Consider the following 20,110-nt stretch of genomic DNA (forward strand, 5'->3'; position numbering starts at 1 on the left):
TTACCTGAAATATTTACACAGTTCAGTGACAAAAATACAAAAGAAATTATATTTAAAAAAAAATCTAGCTTGTTGTGGTGCCTGGGTGACTCAGTCAGTTAAGTGTCTGCCTTCTGCTCATTTCATTATCCCAGAGTCCCAGGATCAGGCCCCTCATCAGCTCCCTGCTCAGCAAGGAGTCTGCTTCTCCCTCTGCCCCTCACCCCACTTATGCTCTCTCTCTCTGTCTCTCTCTCAAAGAAATAAATAAAATCTTAAAGAAAATTAAAAAAAATCTAGTTAGTAGTTCATGTCCTGCACTCTATTCTGTTCATCCACTTATTTATTAAGCAGTAGTTTGGGGTGCCTGGGTGGCTCAGGTGGTTGAGTGTCCAACTCTTGGTTTCAGCTCAGGTCATGTTCTCATGGGTCCTGTGATTGAGCCAGGTGTCAGGCTCCATGCTGAGCAGGGAGTCTGCCTGAAGATTCTCTCCCCACCCCCTGCCCTTCCGCAAACTTGCATGTGCATTTTCTCTCTCTGTCTCTCAATGAATAATTTTTTTCTCTCAAATGTATAAATAAATCTTAAAAAATAGTTTATACTTATATTGTATCTTAAAAATATATGTCTGTATATTTTAGTAGATGAATGGTAGGATAGGTAGGCCATGTGTGTGTGTGTGTGTGTGCATGTGCATTAAAAGGTGCTATTGAAATGATAGTCTGATTTTCTTTCTCTAATAGTGACTTGGCCATTGTATATGGCTGCCTGAAAGATTTTTTTTTAATTTTCTTTCAAGTCTGATAATTTTATTAGGATGTTAGGATGTGTTTTGGTGTGGGATGGGTTATTTTCCAAGGTATGCAGTATGACCTTTCAAAATATAGTTTCCGTTTTTGTTCCTTTATTCAGGAAATGTTTTTATGCTGTAGCTTTTGATACTTGTTCTGTGTTTTGTTTTTATTTTATAAGGATATAAATGAGCTCCAGTTCAAATTATTCAATTAATAGTCATTAATATAAGGTTTACCACATAGGGTCAGTTTTGGCCAATATAATCTGAATGTTACTAGTTGTAATTAGAAGTATGTTACACAGCATTTCCTTTTTGATCTCATAGTTAAAGGCTAGGGATGTATTCAATGACTTGGCTTCTCTGAATTCAGCTTTATGCAAATGGTAAGCTCTAGAACACTGAATTGCTGCTTTGGAAAAATAATAACTGTCAAATTTTAGAAAAAAATTTAGTCAAATTAAACAGGTTTATTGGAAATATGCATTATCATCTTCAGAGAAAATTACATGCAGCATTTTACAAATGTATTTGACAGTTAACCTTTCTGTGAATAAACACATTAACATCTCTAAGTGAAATACAATTTGGAAGGTATTGACTTAATACATTTACTATGGAACTACCAACAGATTTATCAAAACACATTCAAATTTTTAATATTTCCCATTTGTATCAATTCCTAGAAAAAATATACTCGATAGATTAGTGTAGTAACACTTCCTTTATTTATGCAGCACTTAATTTTCTCATGCAATAGTAGAGTATATCTTTTTAAAGTATCTTTGACTTAGGAAATCATGACAAGTTTTGTTCTTTTCTCAATACTCACTGGAGTACTTCTGTTCTTTACTTTAAGTTTTCTTTTCTTCCCCCTGTAAAGTTTTTGTGAACTATTTATAAATTGTATAACTAAGTCATTTTTGATTACTGGCTCTCAATTTGGCATTGGAAAGATGACATTGGCATATATTTTGTGGGTAACAGTTCTTAATCAGACAGAAATATAAGGACAGAAGTGGATGTCAGAGGGTGGGAGATGTTGAGTTTGTTTTGGAAGGGGCTTAAGGGTTCATGGGAAAGATCCAGGTTCATGGCCAGTAGATAACTGAAAACAGGAATGTGGCATTTAGAAGAGAAATTGGGGATGGAAATAGATTTGAGAATCACATGTTAATAGTAATGAAAACCCAGAGTGGGTAACATTTCTCAAGAAGAGTTAGTAGAATAAAGAGAAAGGAGAAATCGATCAAGATAAAAAATAAAGCTTAAGAAGTTTGTATGCTTTATTCAAAATTCTTTTGTTGTGCAAAATATGTCTGTGTTTTATAAAGTTATTTTAAGGAAACCAAATGTAACAATTCAAGAAACTATACATTTTTGGGGGCGCCTGGGTGGCACAGTCATTAAGCGTCTGCCTTCAGCTCAGGGCATGATCCGGAGTCCTGGGATCGAGCCCCACATCAGGCTCCTCCGCTGGGAGCCTGCTTTTTCCTCTCCCACTCCCCCTGCTTGTGTTCCCTCTCTCAATGGCTGTCTCTCTCTGTCAAAATAAATAAATAAAAATCTTTAAAAAAAAAAGAAAAAAAAGAAACTATACATTTTTTAATATACCCAGTATGAGTATTTGAAAATTTCCAATTTAATTTGTATACTATCTACTGTGGTTATTACTAGTAGTCAAATAGTACTGTGATGTAACATTTTTACTCCTCAATTATTCCTTTATAATGAAATTGTCTTATTTTTAGTATCCGTTATTTTTATGTTACTTAAAAACCACTTGAAAAGTTATCAAACCGAGGTAATTTTCCATCCACTTTTCTGATTTTTTCCCTGTTTTTTTTTGTAAGTGAAAATAACTTTTAAAGTGTCTTTTTAAAATTAATTGACTTTCCTAAGCTAGTAAAAATTGAAAGGATCATTACTATTTCTCCAGTCTTTGAATTCACGTTCCTAAAAGGGAAAAGTCTTAATGTAAGAAATGATTTCACTGCAATATCTCAATTTATTAGCTTCTACTTCCATAGACTGATAACAATAATTTAAAAATTAATTTTATTTCCGGTAGAATTGGAGATTGGCTTTGCCATCCTAATTTATAGCCTTATTATATTTTGTTATCTTTTAAAATCGTTCATGACATTTGTGTAAGAGTTCATACTTTATAGATTATTTCTAGTTGTCATGTTACTTAATTCTTACAACAATTCTGTCATGTGGGTGTTAGTAATGTTGTTTTGTGGAAAAGGATATTTCAAATCAGAATTCAATGTCCTACAACTAGTAAGAGTAGAGAGGGCCCTCAAATCAGCTCCTCTTCCTCCTCTATATCAGAGTTCTTTGATCATACTTGAGCAATTTCAAAATAATAGCATATTTTTGTACCTTTCCTACAAGTCCCTTGGGAGCACATTCTAAGTTAAGAAATTATATCCTTTATGGAAAATGGCTAGGGCATGACTAATTCCACACGCCATCCTACCCCTCACTTTAAAAAACCACCCGGTACAAGAGTCTCCTATAAAACTGAAACAAATGCTACATTTTTGGGGTCATAACAAAGAAAGGTTATTTTCATCTCTAACAGTTCCTGGCTGGTCACAGTGTTCCATGCCACAGAAAAGCCTGAATAATTTCTTTAAAGAAAGCACTGAAGCCAAGAATTAGCATTCTTTCTGGCTGAACTGCAATTGCACACAGGTTGGCCTCTTATTTTTGCACCAGTGTTTCATTAGGTCAGCTGAAAGGCTGCCCTCTCTGTTCTAATGCAAAATGGTGAACTTAGACAAGGAAGGGGAGCTTCAGCAAGAAATTATCTCCATTATCTACATTTATCAAATTTTAAATAATTGAAACCTTCGTGCTTATTGCAATCAAGGTCTGTTTATTTTTGTTTTATTGTACATAAGCACCTGTTTTTTTGGGATGTAAGTACTCACACCCTGGTGGTCTTCCCCAAAGCAGTGTGCTGTGATGATTAGTGTGAACCACCCCTCTAGAAGAAGCATCAGCAAAGGGTCTGAAAGAGTGTAGTTGTCTTCCAGTTGTAATTCATTATTATAAATTACACAGTTACACTGTAGTGCTTCTGTATGGACATATAAATAATTTATTATTGTTATTTTTATTTGTGGATTCAAATGCTTTTTAAAAAACTTAATAGGTGGAATAACTCCAGCAAGGTGACATTAGTTATAATAATATCTTTATCTGAAGCACATGAACAATTTAATTATTATTAAGGGGAGAAGAATAGCATTATATTAAATTGGACCTCCTTAAAATTCTTTTGGAAACAGCAGCTGAATATAAAGTGCATGTCATGAGTGTCCATGGCCAACAAGTAAAATTATAAATATGGAAAAACAATACAATTATAGATTTAGTGTTTAATATTTATACTGACATTTATGAGTTGAAATGTAGTTACTCCACAATTAACTGAAGAAAGATAAAACAAATGGCAAGTGTGAAGGCTTATTTAGCTAGATATAGTATATAATATCTTTTCTTTATTTAAATTTTGAATATTTTGTTCACCAAAGATTTTTGCATTAATTTTTATGCTTTAGAATATTCCATTAAAATATTACTTACCTTGATTACTGAATTTGGAGTTTGCACTTAAATTTTGCCTTTCTGGCAAGTGCCTTATTATTAACACCATAGGCCTGGCCCTGGACCGTTTTGTATATTCTTAGGGCAAAAATAAATTGCACTATTTGTGGAAATATACCTCTTTTTGCCCTTTATCTTAAGCAGTTCTGTAATATCTCTTTGATACAATGTTATTAGAGAAAAAAGAGAGAGAAGTGTATACTGAGGGGAGAAAACACAAGGGCTTCAGGACTACAATGCTGAGAAGTGAGAAGAGTGTTCTAGATTGTTTCACACTCTGATACAGTGTTCTTTAGAGGTCATGAAACTGAAAGTATAATCCCATCAAGTTTGAAGAAACCATGTGGACTTAGTTATGTCAAGCTTTGGATTTCAATAAATATTGCCAAATCCTTCTTTTGAAGCAATCAGATTACTTGAACACCCCAAAGGATGCCAATGTTACCTGGAGAGAGGGTCCCTTATATAACAAATTGGCAGTCCTCAAAATCCCTGTTATTCTGGGAAGGCAGGTTCACCAACTTGGCCATCTGGAAAGAGAATAGCTCTCAGGACCATTGTTTCATTCAGAAAATTTTCAGAGGAAGTAATTAAGATCCCTTTAAGCTTTCTCTAAAGAGCCATTTATGTGTGATATTATTTGGGACTGGAAATAAAACTAGTGCTAGAAGAATTAAATTTATACTACAAAAGTATAGATAAATGAGCACAAAAATTTTCTGTCTAAAAATTGTTTAAAAATTGCCTTCAGATTTTATTTTATTAACTATTTATATGTGTGTATTTTAGAGCTTTGGGTATTGAGACCCTGAAAAAATGTTTAAAGGTTGTCTATACAGTTAATACCAATTTGCATATTAAGGTTCAAATTGGAATTTTAGAGGTTAGATGCTGCTGTAAGGAGTACAAAAGGCTTAAGAGATAACATATAATTAACAAAAATATAATTACAAGAATTTCTCCAATGTGTGTATGAAAGAGGATGATCAGAGACCATGCAAAAAAAGACAGACTGGCCTGGCTTGATTAATGCTTTTTCTATTACTTCTTCTAATCTGAAACACATACTATATGCAAAATAATAAATATGAAATACGAAGCAATTAAATTTTACTAGTGACAGTGAAATAAGCAGAAGCAGGTACATTATGAAACTAATGATGTGGAAACTTCCTTATTAGGACTGCAATTTTAATTAATTGTTTTCCAGTCCCATGAGTTGAATCTCACTTTGCTTATCAAGCTAGAAGCCTCAGTGCATTTCCATTTGTTGATAAAATATTTTGTGCACATACTAGAGAGGACTTCTCCAAGGAAAACCTGGGAAAGAAATCCAGTAGGGTCTCATGAAACCCTTAGACATCTAGGTTATTCCAAGAGGAAATCATATTAGGAATAAATCTCATTGTACTATATCTAAAAGGAAAAAAAAAAAAGAACAAAAAGTGACACCTGTGAAAGCTTGTTAACTTAGAATCACAGTTAGAACATATTACAATTTAGGCTAAAACCTAAATCTCATGGATTACAAACCAGATGTTTTTCTTTTACACCAGCCTGACTCCCTGTAGTCTTTTCTTGAGTGGTCATTGTGCACATGTTCTCCCACACTGGCTTGAGGATAATTTACTGAGCAGCTTAATTTTCAACTAAACTAAAGTCAGTGCCTAGTATTATTTCTTTTATAACGTTATTCTTGCAAATATTCTGTTAGAGATGGGAAACTATATATTTTAAGAGGATATGTTCAAGTGTAGGTCATTCAGAATTAGGAAACCTAAGAACTTTTAATCTCAGTTCAGGATTAATTAATGATAATATTAATAAATGAGAAAAAATTATATTGCTATTTTTGTGAACATTGGAGCTACAGAGTTAGCATGCAGGATGGGCAACTTTGAGCTGTGGTTGCTTGTACTTTTTCCAGGAGGAGAATGCCCAATTATAAAATCAAAGTTGGCTTGGGGTGAGTGGTGGATTTGTAGCTGACTGAAAATAAAATATAGAATCTATTGTTATTATTTGATAACACAAATTACTTAATCATACCAATTATATAAAGATTTTTAGTTGTTGCAAAAACAATTTAAATGTTCCTTATCCTCTCCCTCTGCCTCCTGGCTGCTTATGCAGAGGAAAGGTATGAGTGTGGAGGTGGTGGTGCTTGGTGGAGGGGAGTCTCCTTTTGAGAGTGGCCTCTACAGCACTAGGAAAACTTATGGTTGCAGTAGGAGAGAAAACAATGAAATTCCTTCGGAAAATAAATAAATTTTTCCTTCTTCATTTGGGGCTTTTCTCCTCTATCTTAGACTATGTTGTATGCATTCTGTTGGTCTTCTCAACACTTTTGCAGTATGCTGAGGAAGTAGATTGTTTTCTAAATAAGAAAATATGGGATATACACACAACAATTTGGATGGATTCACATTACAAAAGTTAGAGGAAGACTACCACCTAAGTCTTGAAGGGCTCCTGACTCCTTAACTTCCTCAGGAAATCATGTTTATACTTTTACATATTAAAGTAAATTTGCCTGAGAAGAAACCTAAATAGCCAGAAATTAGAATATTAACTTTGGGGGGTGCCTGGGTGGCTCAGTCGTTAAGCTTCTGCCTTCAGCTCAGGGCATGAGCCCGGCATTCTGGGATCGAGGACGGCATCAGGCTCCTCTGCTGGGAGCCTGCTTCTTCCTCTCCCACTCCCGCTGCTTGTGTTCTCTCTCTTGCTAGCTGTCTCTCTCTATATCAAATACATAAATAAAATCTTAAAAAAAAAAGAATATTAACTTTGGCTTTACCTCTAACTTTCCATATAAGCCCATCTCTCACATTTCTGTTTTATTTGCAAAATAATATAATGTAGATGTTATATAGAACTGTGAATTATTCAAGTGATTATAATAGAGTTTCTAAACTGCCTTCAAGTATCTGGATTTTAAAGATAAATTTATTTTGTCTAAATTTGTATAAATTTTAGTAGAGGATGTGGCTCTTGATCTTGGGGTTGTGAGTTTGAGGCCTACATTGGGGATAAAATTTACTTAAAAAATGTATAAATTTATATTGTATAAGTAAAAAGCAATGAGAAAATGCTATTTCCTTGATTGAAACAATCACATTCATTTGTCTGTAGTCACAGTCATACTTTTTGTTTCATTCCCTTTATGATAGATGAATTCCATAGTCAAGTACCTGGAATAGAAATTTCAGTTGTAATGTGAGGCATTTAAAGAAAGCAAGAGAATAAATAAATAAAATCTATTCTAGAATTAACATTAGAGAAGAAATGGAATAGAAGGAAGGTATGTAATACTTGTTCAGGTGCTGTGTGTTTTGAAGATTATATTTATAAGACGTTTTCTATCACCTAGTAATCCAGTACTCTGAGTTGAATATGTAGGCTCACCAAAAGAGATATGAATATCATTCTGTACCTTCGTAAGCTCAAAATTAGTATTCCACAGATATTGGGAGGCCTTTGAATGTATCTGAACAGGACAATCAGATTATTAGGCTGTGACATAGGCATATTTGTCTGGAATCAGTTTGCAGTATTAAGTGGAAGGAAGAGCTAGTTAGAAAGTTGTGATAATCTAAAAAACAGAAAGAAAGAGCTTCATTAGGGTGGGGCAGTAAAATTTAAAAGGGTCTGGAGTCCATAAAAACTGCCACTTTACGTGCCCTTTCCAAGAGAAGTGGAAATAAAATGCACTAATGTTTCAAGTTTAGATACTGAGGAAGAAGGGATTAATAAATATGGAGTCTTCTGTGTGCTGTCCACAATATGCCATTTATGTATATCATCTCATCTAATAGTAACAGAAATACAGTCTACAGGAAAAGAAAAAAGTTGCGAAGGTGATTAAAGAAGAAGAGCACCATGAGTCTTAGACACAGAAGACCTCTAGCAGAACTTAAAAGTGCTTTTATCTGAATCTGTGTCTATTTGTATATATGCATATATATATGTATGTATTAGCACAAGCTATCGGAAATTGATCTTCTGTAGGCAAATGTGCATTACACATTACTCTCTGGCAATATCATCTATTTTAAGCATTGATACAAAGTAGCCACCATATTTCTTAACTCCAATATTAATGTTAAATAAAATAACACCTTTAAGAAATTTAACTCCATGAGAATTAATACCTGAATTTAATTCCAGACTTAACACGAAACAAGCCTCTGATAAAACACTATGTAAACCTATAGACTATTTCCTTTTGACAGTGACTGGCTTGGCACTTTCTATTTGAAAAAAAATAGCAGTATGGTCAAGTGCACTTAATTTTTACTTTTATATTCATCCCTTGGAACAGTGGTGATTCAGATATTTTTCCATCCTCTCAAATGCAGAAAAGCTATATTTGTTTTAAAGATAAGAATATGGGGGCGCCTGGGTGGCACAGAGGTTAAGTGTCTGCCTTCGGCTCAGGGCGTGATCCCGGCGTTATGGGATCGAGCCCCACATCTGGCTCCTCCGCTATGAGTCTGCTTCTTCCTGTCCCACTCCCCCTGCTTGTGTTCCCTCTCTCACTGGCTGTCTCTATCTCTGTCAAATAAATAAATAAAATCTTTAAAAGAAAATAAAGATAAGAATATGTGTTAAACCTAAAAAATAATTTTATTATACATTATATTGACTTTCAGAAAGTTAAGTTTGTGCTGTTGTGCAGAGATTTCACTTGAAAGCCTATTGTAGTAACCCAGGTAGTAGCACAGGCCAGGTTGTTAGCAGAGGAGATGGTGACAAGTGGTCAGATTTTAGCTTTGTTTTTGTAGGTAGAACCGGGGCCAGCGTCACAGGTGTGACATCAGGGCTATCACACAAAGTTCTTTGCTCAGAAGCCCATGCTTGGTTTTATGCTCTGCTCTTATCATCTTGAAATTATTTTTCCTGTCCATATTGAGATATAATTAACATATAACATTGTGTAAGTTTAAGGTGTCCCATGTAATAATTTGATACATATACATATATTTGTGAAATAATGTTCACAATGAAGTTAAAAACTCCATCACTTAAAAAAATGTGCTGTTGTGCATAGTTGGAAGCTACAGAGACTTTGAAAACGAAACTGAAATGAAAATAAAACAAAAGATGTTTGCTTTATGATAGTGCTCAGAACTCTTTACTTTAAAAAAAGTTATTTCTGACCTCTGCTCTGTTGATGTTGCTGTTCTAAGTACTTTGTGGTAGGTGTTAGGCACAGATCTCTGTTCTTAAGAAGCAAATTGTGCCCCAAAGAGAACAATTTCAAACAAATTCAAACAATTATCTATCAGCAAACGTTAGGTTACATGATTTATATTTTGTATGTATTTGTCAGAAGCACGTGCTTAGTATTGGACACGGACTCCAGATATGGTCCTGATCAAAAGCAATCTTCATAGCACTTATTTTTATCAGCAAACTTCATATCTCCCTTCCCTAAAATTTAAGCTCAATGGGAACAAAGATGTGTTTGACTCGTTCTTGCTGGTTATCACTGTTTGCAATACCCAGAAGTGTCTGGAACATAGAATGAGCTGAATAAACTTCTGTTAACGATTTTTATTATCCTTAACATAAATTCTTATTCTGTAGTTACTGATGAAATTTTATTGTGCATTCTCCTTTCACCTCTGTCATATTAGTGTTGACTCATATTCAACTTTATCAATTCAGAATTGCATATATTTGTTGTTTTTTTCCTTGCTTGATTTTAAAACCATGACCTCTCCATCCTATATGAATGTAATTGGAAACTAGTAATTGATACTACTTTACAGAAGGTAGCAAGAATCTCATGAGAAAAACACAGAATTGCAAACCAGGAGGTTTGTAAGATAAATCACTTGACTGATGTAGGTGGGCTGCATTGATCAGTGAAAAGAGGTGAGTAGAAAACAACTTGGACATGAGATAATTTCTTTCAAAACTAAATCTAGAAGTGAGGATTGTTGATGGAAGCAGCTTTACATTTGAAAAAGTTGCTTGAAAGATTCCCAAGTAGTATTGCTTCCTGTGGTTAGAATGGCACTGTAAGAAGGCAGTAATGGTTATTATGTCAGGAGAATTTCAAAGACCAGAATTCTTTTTTAGATGATTAAGGAAAGAAATGGATCTGTTGGTACTTTTATCATCCCTGAGAAAATCTGCACTCTCACAAGACAACATATAGTTGAATAATGACTACAGAAAATGTATTTGAGCTGGTAATAGTCTCCTTTTATGGAGAAAAAAACTAATGGTGATTCTCAACTCCTGTGAAAAACTTAACAGAAACTAAAGGTGATAAAGTCAGTGCTTTGAAAAAGTACTTCACTTCTTCCTACCCTGTTTAATTTCATGAATACTTATAGAAATCATACATTTAACTCCATCTCAGCATATAACTTAGTTATTATTTAATTTTTTGTTATGATAGAATCACTTAAATTAGATTTATACTCTTCTAGTTTTAATCTTTCCCCCCTTTCTTTAGCTTTTTAAAGATCAATGTTTACTAAAATTTAGGAGAAAACAGGGCAAAATAAGTCTTACATATTTTTTCCTAATGTTTAATAAGAAAGTGGTTATTTTTATCTACTATATAAAGGAGAGATTTGTTTTAATAACTTTACATATTGTATTTGAAAAAGAGCTAGCATATTCAAATGAAAGATTCAATTAATTGGTTTTAATAATATAACATTATTAAATTATATAATATGTAATTATAATACTTTTATAATATAATTATAATAACAATATATATTTCTTTAGGTAGGTTTCCTTTTCTGGATCTTAACTTGGGGACATTTTTAGATATGAGGTATAATTACTTAGAAGCTTGGGTGGTTTAGATTTAGCTCTAAATTCTTTTTCTGTTACATTTTTGAATATAAAATAAGTATATATTACATCTCTGTAATCTAATATCCTGATGTGGGGTAACATATGTAAGTATGTTATGAATAAACCATGGTTAATCTTCATTTTTGTTTTTGTACTGTTTACTTTTTACTTACTTGAAGAGCCTTTTCTCTTAATTTAGGTTAAGCATGAATATGCTGTAAGTCTGGAAATCATTCAGAAACCAAGTACGCAAATAGCTAAATTCATGAATTTCACAAAAGACTACAGAAAGGGATAGTTACATGATGCTTGTTATTTGTAGGCACCAGCAAGTTTCATAACCCAAGGTTGAGGTTAAACACAAAGAACTAACACAATGGCTACTTTAAATGGTGTGAAATTGCCCTGGGAGGTATGACTGAAGACGAGCAAGCGAGCAAATTTTAAAAAACCTTAGAGGTCAATATGAAACAAAAATGTACTATAAGTAATATATTGCTGCGTAGTTACTTTATGAGTCAATTATGGATCTAGATAGATTCTTACTGTTTTAAAACAAATCTTACTTGATTCATAGAATGTGGCTTATTATCTATTGTAAAGGCTACAAAAGCAACTATTTAGGACATTTGCCTCATTGAACATGATGAGCTGGAATCTTATTGCAGCCCAACACACTGATGTTTCTCTTTTATTTCGTTTTATATTTCTATTCATATGATGAGGTTCTCTGTTCTTGCAACACTCCAAGAGCGATAAGACTAAGCATTCTTATGATTATGTCAATTATTGGACATGAAAAGATTAAAGCCTCTGCAAATATACTAAAAATCATTGAATTTACACTTAAAATGGGTCAATATTATGGCATATAAATTATATCTCAATAAACCTGCTTAAAAAAAATAGAACCGGGACAGGATTTTACTTGCTGCACTAGTGATTTGCAACTTGGGGTTCTTGGGTCTTCTATAACATACAGCGGTGGCACTTATTTATCCCCTACTTATATATTTCCCAACTTCAAAAATTTCCAGTGAGCTTCCATTCTTTAAAAAAAGTGAAACAAAACAAATCTTTATCATTTCTTCCTCCTTTTCTGCCTTCTTCTAAATTTTAGATTAAAAATGCAGTCTACACACTCTATATCTACATCTTTCTCTCCCACCATATTCTAGCCCCTTCCTTTACTATTGGATTGAGACTGACTTTGCAGAATTCGCTAGTTACTCTTGAACTGTCAGCTGAAGTCATTTCTGCACAGTTCTCATCTTCTGGAACTGTTTCAAGCAGGAGACATTCTTATGAAACTCTTCTTTATCACATGTTTTGTTTGTTTCTGGCTTCAGTTACCTTATTTTTAATTTGTCATATCCCTCCTCTGGTCACACTTTTTCTTTCTTTTTATTTTTATTTTTTTGCTCATCTTGTAGATTCTACCTCTCCTAGTTCTAGAATCTTTCCACCTATGTTATCTCATTCTGTTGGCATTAGCTCTTGCACCTCTATGGAAATGACACCCTAATCCCTAACTCTAGCTTTGACCACTCTCTTAGCGTTGGGTACATATTTTCAATTCCTTTTTGATTTCTCCACTGTCTGTATCCTTCAAATCTTAAAAATAAGTCATCTTCCTTCTTCCTCCAGATACTATCTCCCAATCTGAATCAATAATATATTTATACATCTAGTCAGTTATGCTCTAGTGTTCAGCATGTCTTTAATTCCTATCTCCTTTTTCATTCTCTGTATCTGTTTTCATGGTAATAAACTATTCCCAGGTCTTAGAGGCAGGGAAATGGCTAATGTTACATATATAGTGTAGGAACACAGAGTTACCTCAAGACCTTACTCTTTGTAGCATTCCTAGTGGCCATCCTGGCACAGAGTATAATGTAAAAGAACAAGGTCTTTAGAATCAACCCAGGATTGGAACTGTCTTATATGGCACATTATTGTGAAATACAAAGAGGTTGCTTCTAAAATATATATCCTTTTATTAAAAAATAGTCATAACACTGACTTTGTAAGACAAAATTTACGGTCACGTGTGGAAAATTTCTTTCTTTTTTTTTTTTTAAAGATGTTATTTATTTATTTGTCAGCGAGAGAGGCATCCAGTGAGATAGGGAACACAAGCAGGGGAAGTGGGAGAGGAAGAAGCAGGCTCCCAGCGGAGGAGCCCGATGTGGGGCTTGATCCCAGAGTGCCAGGATCACACCCTGAACCGAAGGCAGACGCTTAACCAGTGAGCCGTCCAGGCATCCCACCTGTGGAAAATTTCTATAATTAACATATAAATATATACCGTCTATGCCCTTAAATGTTCTAAGGGGTGCATAAATTGCATAACCATGCATAGTAGCTCTAAGTATAGGACTACATTGTTCAAATCCTGGCCTTACAGTTTAGTATCTAATAACCTTGGTAATATACTAAATCACCTTAAATTTCATATTCATGACCTATAAAAGGTGACTTATAACACTATCTCAGAGAGTTTTTAACAAGGATAGGTAAGGAAAAATTACATATATATATAATTAGAAACTTCAGATTTACCTGCAGATGTTCTCAGTTTACTCCTTCAAAGGCACATAGCATTATAAGATGCCAGATTGTGAAATTCTTTACACGAAAGAGGAGATGAAAATACTGTTGGTTTTAACAGCTCATTATAAGTCATCACAAATTTTGTTTTTGAGAATATTTCATTTGAGGATATTCCAAAAGAAATAGAGGAACGGTTGCCTTAGATTTCCAGTGACTAAAGGTGTAGCCTAGAACCTGATGTTCAGACCTGGATGCTGCTGCTAGCTATTTGGACAAAAAAATGAGAAGGCTTTAACACACTACGAGAAAATGTCTTGACTTCACCATTTCCATGTTATAATCATATTTTATTATTCTCCTATTTCAGGGTCAGCAAACTACAGGCTCTGGGCCATATCCAGTCCAAGTACAGTTTTTGTAAATAAAGTGTTTTTTTTTTTAAAGATTTTATTTATTTATTCGACAGAGATAGAGACAGCCAGCGAGAGAGGGAACACAGGCAGGGGGAGTGGGAGAGGAAGAAGCAGGCTCACAGTGGAGGAGCCTGATGTGGGGCTCGAACCCATAACGCTGGGATCACGCCCTGAGCCGAAGGCAGACGCCTAACCGCTGTGCCACCCAGGCGCCCCTGAGGACTGATTTTAACTGGAAACCTAAATCTCTCTAAAGTCACTGTAGTTTTGGAGCAAATATAAGGAGTTTGAAGTTAGAATTTTGTCTGGATTCCAAAAATCTTCTGGATCATGAATCTTTCTTCTGTGAAGGCTTCAGACCAAAGTCTGGGCTATATTTTATATTCTGTTGTAGACCCATAGTCTTGTGAAGCTTATAAGTTACATACTTTGGGGACTATAGTATATCAGTATAGGGATATGGATGAAAGGAATGTTCTGTACTCATTATACCGGGAGCTCTGCTCACCAAAATAAACAGCATATTCAAGTATACTAGAATTTGAAATAATTGGAAGGCGGTGTGGAGTATTTATATGCAGTAAATACAGCCTAATTTGAAAAACATAGTTTGGGGAAAATTATAAGAATTTAGGGCTCGACAAGATGATCATGAGGAGTCACCTGTCTCAGTTTGTGTAAGATAGAACTACTGGAAGACTTATTGCCTGCACATCCCAGTTGGGAAAAGAGGTAATAAAACAACTGAATGATTAGGCTTTGAAGTTTAAGACTGTTAGGGATTTGGAATGTTTGTGATGAAAATTCTGAAACATCGGCTAAGAATTTATTTAGTTGTCAATTCCGTGGGAAACTACAATATGATTCTAGGATAACCAACATACAAAGTAAAATCTGAGAAGTTTTCTCATACTCATCTTTGTCTTATATTTTCATAGAGAGTGGTGCTTTGTTTTGTTTTATTTTTTGAGGAAAAAAATGACCAATCCTCATTTTAAGGTTCATCCCAAAATTCCATGAATTGAAAGAGAAGGACTTTAAAATAAATAAGCACTCTATTCAAGCTTCTTGTTTTGGTTAGAGGTTCAGGACTCATAGAGTAGGAAGATGTGATCTATTTCCTGGAATGACTGATTGATCACACTAAAGATAGACTTTTCTTTTCAACATTTTTATTTAAATTCCAGTTAGTTAACATACAGTAGAATATCAGTTTCAGGTATAGGATGTAGTGATTCAGCACTTTAATGTAGTGCTCATCACAAGTGCACTCCTTAATCCCCATCACCTATTTAACCCATCCCCCATCCACCTTCCCTCTAGTAATCACCAGTTTGTTCTCTATAGTTAAGAGTCTGTTTCTTGGTTTGCCTCTCTCTTTCTTTTTTTTCCCCTCTTTGCCCATTTGTTTTGTTCTTTAAACTCCACTTATAAGTGAAATTTTCTTTTTTAAAGAATTTTATGCCAGGATGATAAAAGTCACTTTCCTTTATGAAGATGGTGTGACTCATTAATGCATCAAGCTTTGGCTTACACTAGAAAGCAATCATAAGCTCACTAGTAAGGTTACGCCTGTTAGTAAAAGCTGTCTCATGCATAAACAGCTAAAGGTAGGAGCCAAATACATGAAAATAAGTTGGATGTGAAACAAACTCAAGATCCTTAAAATTAAGTGAACAGCAAAACAAATGGTAACTTTGGGATATAAGCAATGACTATCAGGACTCTTAAGCCATCTGTGCATGAGTAAAGTGTTAGAAACAGGTGAACTCACAACCATATCTGGGACAAAAGCCTCAGATGAGACAAAGGGAGGAAAAATTTCACATAAGCCACCAGAAGACACTAATACCGCACTCCCACACTTAGGTCTCTAACCCAGTGTACATCTGTCTGGATCATTCAAAATAGAAAATTTAAATCTCAGTTCAGACTGAGCCATTGAACATGACCCTGTTCCTATGTTGACTATGGGTCAGAGATCTATGGATAAACTCTCCTTTCCTTTCCTGAGGGTTCTACTGAATATAAGTATATCCCTCCATGTATAGAAATGACAAGGTAGTTTGAATCTTATTATTTTGTTTTTTTATATGGGATAAGGGGAGGGTTGTCATTGTTATTCCTGACTCCCATAAAATTTATCACTAAAGTGAAGTACTGGTCAAGAGAACCCAAAAGCAACATCAACAGGTAAATATAGCGCATAAAAAGCCATAAATTTAATTATCTCTGTGTGTACACTTTGTCTTCTCAATTGTACTCTATTATAGTCCAAATGGATCTTTATTGATTTGTTTAATGCCTACTTACATTTTGGTTTCTGCATCTGATTTCATATTTTCTTAGGAGAAAAGAATAACTTTCCCTTAGAGTGGTGATATGAATGATCAAAATAAATGAGTTTTGGAAATTGAATGCTCGCTTTTGTTCTCCTCTTTCTACTATTTTTCATTAGTCATCTCATAAGATTAAATATTCTTTAGAATACTACTTGGGTGCAATTTTGCCTTGTCACTTAAGAAATTATTAATCCTTGAAGTTCAATTTTATGACAAAACATCTTAATTGATTTACTTTTCAAGCTTGCTGTAATTAACAAAATGTGCCTAATTCTTGAGGAAGAGGTTTATAATGCTTCATCATGAAAATACTGAATAATAAAAATATGTCTGGAAAACATTTTTTTTCTCCCCAGCCCATCACCTGGTTTCTTCCCTTAATGAAAAAAACAAAAGGGGTTCTAAAATGCCAACTCTGCTTTTTTTAACTGACCAGGGGAAAGTCGATATTACCCTCCTCCATCTTATTGAATCCAACGAATGTTCTCCAGTCCTCATCTGATTTGCACTCTGTGGCACTGCACACTCTTGCTCAGTCAGCCTCTGTCCTTCCACAGATCCTTCTTCTTGGCTTCTCTAATGCCATACTCTCTTGGACTTTCCTGGTTTCTTTGTCTTCAGTCTTCTTTGCTGGTTCATTTTCCACTGCCCATTTCTTAACTGTCTACATTCCTCCGAGTTCTGTCTTTATTTGGCTCTCTTCTCATTTTCCCACCTCTTCTGCCTTCTGCAGTGTAGCCCAGACTTTAGCAGCCCAGTATATAAACCAACTACTCAGGTTTCATCAGTTTTCTTTTGCTGTGTAACAAATTATCACAAACTTATGGCTTAAGACAATACTCATTTAGTATTTTACAGTTCTGTAGGTCAGAAGTCTGGGTGAATTTCAGCTGGGTCATCTGCTCAGGGTCTCAACAGGCTGAATCAAGCTGTCAGCTAGGACTGAGGTCTCATCTGAGGCTTGAGGTCCTTTTCTAAGCTCACTGATGTTGGCAGAATTCAACTTGTTGTGATCGTAGGACTGAATTCCCCATTTTATTGATGGCTATTGGCCAAGGGCTTTTCTCAGCTCTTAGAAGCAGCTCCCTATGCTCCACCATGTGGGCCTCTGCATGAACCTTCTCACATTTTAATCTTAATCTCTGATGTCAGGGAGGGCCCAATCTCCTTTGAAGGGATCAACTGATTACACCAGTCCCACAAGGATCTCCCTTTTGATTTTGATGAATGCAAAGTCAATTTATTAATAATTAAATCATGGGAATTCTTTCCCATCACATTTACAGGTTCTGCCCCACACAGGAGTGGAAATTGTACAAGGTGTGAACACCAAGAGTTGGACATGTTGGAGGCCATCTTAAAATTCTGCCTACCATACCCTAGTTCTACCATTTACTAATGGCAAATTATATAATTTCTTTGTGCCTTGGTTTTCTCATCTTTAAAGTAAAATAATAAACAGCGTACTCTTTATGGGGTTATTGTAAGGATTAACTGGATTGTAACATGTAAAACACTTAGAACAGTGACTGACACATAGAGTCTACAAAAATTCAGTTATCATTATTAAGCTATTTTCTCCCCATAGATATTGCATCCATTCCCATGGCTTCAATGTTACTGATATTCCTATGACTTCCAAATTTATATCTCCAGTCAAGATCTCTATTCTGAGCTTTAGACAGTTATAATTTCCTACGTCATATCTCTGCTTGTATAGCTAAAGGGCATTCTAAGTACAATTTGTCTAAATCTAAACACATGATTTCAGTTGCAAACCTGATCCTGTCTAGTAATTCTTATCATAGTAAATAGTGCCCCTTAATGAATTTCCTTATACTTCCCAATTTCTTCTTCTTTTCCTACCATGCATTCACGAAAAAAACTTTTTTGGAGTATCTACTATGTGCAAAGTATTGTGGCAGAGGATATAATGATCAGTAAAACAAACTCATGTAGCTTACAATCAAGTGAGAGAGAATGATGATAATCTATCTCCCAAAACTTATTAAAACAAACCAATTTTATCAATTTCTTAACAATTTATCAATTCTTTGCAAATATTCTAGTCAAAGCCACCATCCTTCTTTCCTGAACTAGAACAATAATGCCTTGCTGGGTTCCTATATTCACTCTTCCTCCACTTTCTCTTTCCTCGTCAGAGCTACCATCTTCAAGGAGATCTAGCTACCTCACTCCTCTGTATAAACCTTGCAGTAACCTCCTGTAGTGTGTAAGATAAAAACTAACCTTCCTCCAGGGGCGCCTGGGTGGCTCAGTTGTTAAACATCTGCCTTTGGTTCGGGGAGTGATCCTGGTGTCCTGGGATCAAGCCCTGCATTGGGCTCGCTGTTCTGCTGGGAGCCTGCTTCTTCCTCTCCCACTTCCCCTGCTTGTGTTCCCTCTCTCACTGGCTGTCTCTCTCTCTCTCTGTCAAATAAATAAATAAAATCTGAAAAAAAAGAACAGAAAAAAACTGACCTTCCTCTAACCTGCTATGGCACTGCCTAACCTCACCAACTGTATGCACACCTACACGTCACTCCATTTCTGTGTTTTAACCTTAACAGCCTTCTTCCTACTTCTCTACAGTGCCGCACTCCTTCCTGCATCAGCACCTTGCACCTGCCAGTCCTTCTAAATAGAAACTCTCTCCTCTGCCTGCTCCGTCTTTACCCAATAACTCAGTTCAAGTTTTATTCCTCTCCTTTATCCCCTCAGATCAATTCAGGGTCCCCATTGCACTCAAAGTACTATATGAGCCTTCTTCATGACATTTAATATGGTATATAGTTATGTGTTGATTTGAGTCATTTTCTGATTAATATCTGCTGTCATTCTGGGAAAGGGGTGTTTGAAGCAAGATCTAAAGGACTAGCTTCAGCTGTCTGAATAGCTAGATTTTACAACTGTCTTATGAGGAAACATGATATAGTCTGTATTTTAAATGGAAAGGCTATTTTCAGAATGTGCTTTTGATGGGACAGGCTTTCTATGTAATTACTTCTGTGTCAATTCAGACCAAGCTTACCCTAACAGTATTTAGGAGGGAACACATTTATGGCTATGAGGGTTACTAAAGACCTGAACAAGAATGTGAAAAGTATTCTATAAACTATCAAACTTAACACACAATTTTTGTTGCTTTTATTTTTAGTAAAATCACCAAAATATCAGTTTATTTAAAACCTGAGCTAGGTTGAATTTAATCCACTTGATTTTACCCAGATACTTGGCTTCCTCTTTGAAATGTTTAGATCTACCTCTTTTTTCCCCTTAAATTTGTGTGTGTATGAGTATTAGTGTGCCGTCTACCAATATGTATACATATATATAGGATATACATGCACACACATACATGGTATATGTATGATGGTTATGGTGTATATACAGGCTTCTCTAAAATAAATTCCAGTCTAGTGTTCAGTATCATAAAATGGGATCAATTCAGCGGTTCTTATCCTGTTTATTTAAAATGTTAATGTTTAGTTCAGTTCAGTAATGGTAAATAAGAGGATATTTGGGCTATGAGCCATCAATAGGCTTTGCAAGCAAAAAAAAAATGTCAAATCCCTTTCAGTTAAAA

At 34.9% G+C, this 20,110-nt stretch overlaps 1 protein-coding gene across 4 annotated transcripts in view; it reads left to right on the forward strand.

Annotated features, from left to right (window-relative positions):
* The window catches only part of CNTN1 (contactin 1), a 341,918-nt gene that overhangs the window by 55,168 nt on the left and 266,640 nt on the right, over window positions 1-20,110 (forward strand). The window lies entirely within an intron of this gene.

Source organism: Ailuropoda melanoleuca, chromosome 16, assembly GCF_002007445.2.
Source record: "Ailuropoda melanoleuca isolate Jingjing chromosome 16, ASM200744v2, whole genome shotgun sequence".
Lineage (NCBI taxonomy): Eukaryota > Metazoa > Chordata > Mammalia > Carnivora > Ursidae > Ailuropoda > Ailuropoda melanoleuca.